The sequence below is a fragment of the Asparagus officinalis genome, chromosome 1 (assembly GCF_001876935.1).
Source record: "Asparagus officinalis chromosome 1, Aspof.V1, whole genome shotgun sequence".
Lineage (NCBI taxonomy): Eukaryota > Viridiplantae > Streptophyta > Magnoliopsida > Asparagales > Asparagaceae > Asparagus > Asparagus officinalis.
This window is the reverse complement of record NC_033794.1, coordinates 18168222-18174110: the sequence shown is the minus strand read 5'-3', so window position 1 is coordinate 18174110 and position 5889 is coordinate 18168222.

Sequence of the window (5889 nt, the reverse complement as noted above, 5' to 3'; positions counted from 1 at the left end):
TTCCTTAAGGCTCAAGGTCATCACCCTCAGAATCCCTCTTCATCTTCTTCAGAGTCCTCTTGGAAGAACTCAGCTCCTCCGAGTCGGCACCTCTTCTACAGACCTCCATTGGTGGAGGAAGGACTGTCGCTTCGGAGCCGGAGGAGGACGAGGAGGACCCTCCCATCTCTGGGAATTCTTCTCCATCTGAAGGTCTGGACTCTTGAAGACCAAGAAGACCCCAAAGCTGCTCGAGATCTTTGGCCTCTGAGTCACTAAGAGCCCTTGGCTCCAATGCATTCTCCTGTACCTCGGGCCAACCCGAGCAGGACAATATATTGTCGGCGTCGAACACCCAGACGAAGAACCTCTTTCATTCTTCGCCCAGCTCTGGGAGGTCAGCATTCAAGCAAAAATCACCTCGATAGCGGAAGAAATAGTGGGGGTCCCCCTCAGCGGACCCCACGCTGACCGCGTGCCCCAACAAGCTAATGCTGGGCACCACATCTATCGCGGAACAGACGTCTATAAACATCATCAAAGTGCAGACAGCGTGCAGGTGGAATTTGTAGGGAGAAACCCCAAGAGCCGCAAAAACCTCCCTAACGAAGGGATGCAGTGGCAGACGCAGACCACACTGCAGATGTGGCAGGCGCAGGCCACACTGCAGATGCGCCAGATAAAGAGGCACTCGATCTCCACCGTGCATATGCACCGGAGTCAGGCTGTCCAGTGCCCCTATGGTCATCGTCACACGAGAGATGTCATATTCATCATGTAACCAGTTTACCTCGTCTAATGTCGTCTTCGACCTTGACAGATAAAGGACCCTACGAAGGGATGCAGTGGCAGGCGCAGGCCACACTGCAGATGCGCCAGATAAAGAGGCACTCGATCTCCACCGTGCATATGCACCGGAGTCAGGCTGTCCAGTGCCCCTATGGTCATCGTCACACGAGAGATGTCATATTCATCATGTAACCAGTTTACCTCGTCTAATGTCGTCTTCGACCTTGACAGATAAAGGACCCTGAGCTTCCTTTCACGATCATTCTGAGGAAAGGACATGATAAAATATCTTAAGAAGAAATGAACGAACCTACGAAGAAAAATGTTCTTGAGATAGAGTACTCTTCGAACAACGTCGGCAACTATTTATAAACCCTCAAAGAAGCAGGCGGGAGAATTCAAGAGGCTCAATCCTTGGAGCAACCAATACAGATACACTTCGAGAATCTGAAACAGATCGTTGGAGATACGAACCGCCGCTCACACCAATCAATTGGCAAAGCGAAGCGCCGCCTGCTTTAATCCCTGACGCCTCGTCTCCTATGAAGAAGCAGTTCCCAAAACCGACAACATCAATCCACCAAAGAGTGGTGGTTGAGCACACCCCACGCCATGTTCCTAAGCCACGATCAACAGGCTAGAAAATCTTAAATATTCTCAGCAAACTCATTCCTATTTCACTCAGACCCGACCAAAGTCAGCTCCGACTGAAAGGGGCCAACAGTTATGGTTAGTCACCATACTAAAATAGAAGTATTGGAAGAATACCTACATAAGCCCAAGCGAGTTATGGTTCGAATCAACTTAGAGGCTCAAAAGCCTAGTCAGAGCAAAGTCCCTCGACTAGACGAGCAGACAAGCCTTATTCCGATCGTCAGGTCATCATGACCGACTCAAAGAACGGGATCAGTCGTCCCCTTACAATTAAGACAACTCCTTGAGCAGACGACTCTACTACCGGGTCGCCAAATCATAATGATGACTCACAGATTAACCCGCCTTGGCCAAAGGGATAAGAGCCGACCAAGGTTATTTCAGACGTCAATCGACACAACAGTACTGATTAGTCCCATCAAGCTCTCTGTTCTGACAACCCTCGTGGACCAGCCGCTTATTCGGCTTATAAGTCATTTCCCAGAGAATTTCCATGATGCTTCTCTGTACACAAATGATTTCTCCTCCAATTCCCAGCCGCCACCTGGAGAGAGAAGGACGGCCACACAGCCGATCTATCCTACACCCTGCCTCTTCTGACAAATCTAGGGTACTGAGAAGACGTTTCTCTCCTAACACTGAATGACTTCCCTTCCAGTCGCTTGCCGACACCTGGAGGAAGAAAGATGACTCAGCAGCCTGCCTGTTCACCTTTCAAACCACCTCCTGTGCATAGTCAACAAAAGCCGAGGGTCAAACTCCTAGAGGCAGAGGGGCTATAAAAGAAGGTAAGGAAGGTAAGAGCAGGGGGAGAGAAAAAAAGAGGAAAAAGGTGGCTCTCTGCTTCTTCTTACACTTGAGCTTTACTCCCCTTTGGGATCTTTTTTTTTACATAAAGAGCATTTAATAACTCTTAGGGAGAAACCCCCTGCAAAGACCTCAATGGCCCAGAGACATCTCAAGAAACCCTCCCCAAGTTCACAAACTGACTTGACCGTCGGATGTACCACGAGGAAAACTAGCCCCGTATTCCTACGATTCTTGCATGTGCAGGCTATCAGTCCACCCCGCGCGCTCAGAATCGGGCATAAAGTCAGAGGAGGAGTCGGCCCCAACATTCATCCTCTCCTTCTTCTCCACCGTCGCTAGGATCGAAACTGCATCCGACTGCGGGAAACCCCCATCGACTATTTGTTTACGAGCATCAACAGTTATAACATACATCCAAATGATGGAGAAATTATTCCATCTAGGAATGTGCCATTTATATGCCAATAGAACAGTATAGAGACGATAAGTGGCTATCACTACACATTAAGAAAAAGAATCTGTGATTAACCATAAAACTTGAGTGCTTGATTTTCATCTTGCTTACAGTCACGAGTTTTTCGCTATAGGCACATGACAGTGATGATCCAATGAGATATTAGGCGACATAACAAGCCGGCATAGCTTAAATCATGAAGGAAGCCAGTCAACTAACTCTTTATTGAGCTTGCATTTTGGGTATGAACCAATTTTCTGCATAACAATTTTCAAACATATTAACATTACGATACATACATTCTGATGCTGAAGATGTGGGTTATTTATTTGCCTAAGCCTCATCACATCATCTGCTACTTTCTCAACATGCATCCATCCAGCAAAAGATATAGGGTTCATGTAGCCTTTTATTTGGGGAATGATTGCTGCTTGTTCATTACGTTTATCGACAAGGTCATCGACAAAATTATGCAATCTCTTTACAATGAGATATTAGTCGTTTCTAATGGAGTTCTGGAGATTAGTGAACCAAACACATAAGCTATTGACAAAGAAGAACACCACGCTGAAGAGAAGGCAACCGATCCAAGCAAACCGATAGACCGCATAGTTAATGATCAATGGATAGCCAAGCAAAGGGAAAAAGACCTCTGGCAAATACATAGGAAACACAAAGTGCAGTCAGAAGCTTCGAGATGAAAGAAAATTCGATGGCTTTTCAAAGAAATTAGTGCAAAGACATAGAAAGCCTATAACGTCATAAGCTTGGATTTACATCCACATCATCAAACATTACTTTTACGTATATTCTTGTTATAAATATAATTAGAATTTAAAATAATATTAAAAATTTTACCACGTGCATTGCACGTGCAATCCAACTAGTTATCAAAAAATATGTGCAACACGAGGAAGTGCAGTAGCTACAACACAAGCCTATACATTTTCTCATGTGAAATTTTGCAAGCTTAAAACTATAAAAGGCAGTAGCTACAACACGAGCACATAACATTTTCCCATGTGAAATTTTACCAGCTTAAAATGAGAAAAGAGGGGGCAGAAGAATTGATTTGAATGAATGTGAATTGATGGCCATCATGTAGGGTGGCAATAACCGAAAAAGAATTGAAAATCACTGATTACAACCCAATTCAACCAATCAGTCTTAAAGAGTTTCATTTTTTTTCCCGCCCATAAACTTCAACCTTTTTAATTTTTTAAGTTTGTTCAAAGAGGCTCTCATAATTTACTACGTCTTTGTACTCTCAACGTTGTTGTTTGAATTGTCCATAGTGATAATGTTTAAACCATGTTGTTTAGCCACTCTTTTTTAGTTTTTCATTAATGCGAGCTTCGCTATTTTTATTTTAGTCACTGAGCATTTTCTCATTATTTCTTTGTACTTTGATTTTGCATTTATTTGAGTGGGAAAGGAAACAAATAAGAACATGAGAATTTTGTTTTTGTTGTGTCAGAAAACGGTAACTTAGACTTGGGTCCCCTACTAAATCAAAACTAAAATCCAAATAAAAAACAATCCACATCCAAACCAACTCAAATCAAATTGACCGAAATGTCATTTAAACTAAAATCCAAGTCCAAATCGAATCGACCTCCATATCGCTAAACTGGACTCCAAATCAAATCAAACCCCAAATCAAATTGATCTCCACCCAAATCAACACTCATCTCTATATGTCCAAGCTGCGGGTATACTCCATTTCTACTACTTGTAGGCATAAAAAAATTGCCTATAGATTGCAAAGAAGCTCAAAACTGACGAAAACGCCGATATCTCCCAAACCGGAGGGAATTTGGTAAAACGGATGGCGGCAAACCAAACTTCGGTCGGTTTGTTTGGCCCCCATCTCATCGAGATAAATGATTTTCATAAATAATTCATCCAATTCTGACTTACGGTTTGAAAGTTATGACATGTTCTTCGTAGCATATTCTGAAGTCCGCCTGAACTGGTCGAACCTCGCCTGAACTATTGGACCAAGCCTATAGGTTCCCGAAACACAGCTTGAGATAAAGAGAAGGTGATGAACGTCATCATCCGAGTCAAAAAAGATTATTCGATGCCAAAAGGAAACGACGGAACGCGCTCGAAACGACGAAACATGACCAACCCGGGAAATCAAAAAATCCCAGTCACCTCGAAGTGACTCGGAAATCCCGAGTCACCTCAAGGTGACTTGAAACAGTGCCGAGTCACATTGAGGTGGCTCGCACAGTGAAGTTACCAATGACGTGTTTTCAGATGATTTTCTCAGGATTTGTTCGATCTACTGCCTCCCAAATTGCCTTGGGATCATCCCTAAACATGGTTAAACCGTTATTAACTGAAGATAAGATCAAATCATGAATTCTTATCCGAAAATACGACATCCGAAGCCTATAAATACACCCCTAGGGCCGCTATGCACGGGGGATCTGAAATTTGGAGTTTGGAGGCGAGGTGCTGACCTTGTGAGAGCAGACCTACAAATTTCAGAGAGAGGCTAGCGAGATCTTGGTGAATTTCTGCATAAAGAGGGAGATTTCGAGAGACCTGCAACCTTTCGTTTGTTTCCTTGAGATCAGAATTCATTTTGATCTTAAGAAGAGTAGTAATCCCACTTTGTTGAGGTTATTTACTTCAGTCTTGCTTCCTTTGTGAAACGAGATCAACTGGATCTGATTTTTGGTGGTCCACAGACTAATGTGTCTCCAGCACAGGTAAAAATCTCACGCAAGCAGCGACCGATAAACGATCATGTGTGAGTTTCTAGGAAGTCTTCATTTATTTTCATTCGTGTAAGAAAAGGCTTATAAAAAGGCTCCTTCTTTCGAATCTTGTAAATCGATAAACAATTGTAATGGATTTAGCAATGAAAAATATTTCCAACGCAAACACTATTGTGAGTTCTCTTGGATGATTTGTTGACTCTTAATCGAAGGTGCCTTCTTGAGAGGGTAATTAACAATATACTCTTGAGTATATTGGAAGCCATGGGCCCCTTAAAAAAATAAAACCCTATCCTAAGGGTGAATTTATGGATCTAAAGCATCTTTCTTAATTAGATGCTCCGTCCCGCATCCAAGTTAATGGAGACAATTTTGATCACACGATACTATAACTTGGTTATGCACTTGCAACTTTGCATTATTTACGGCCCACTACCGAGCTTGCATCAAAGTGGTATTTGAGGAGCGAGC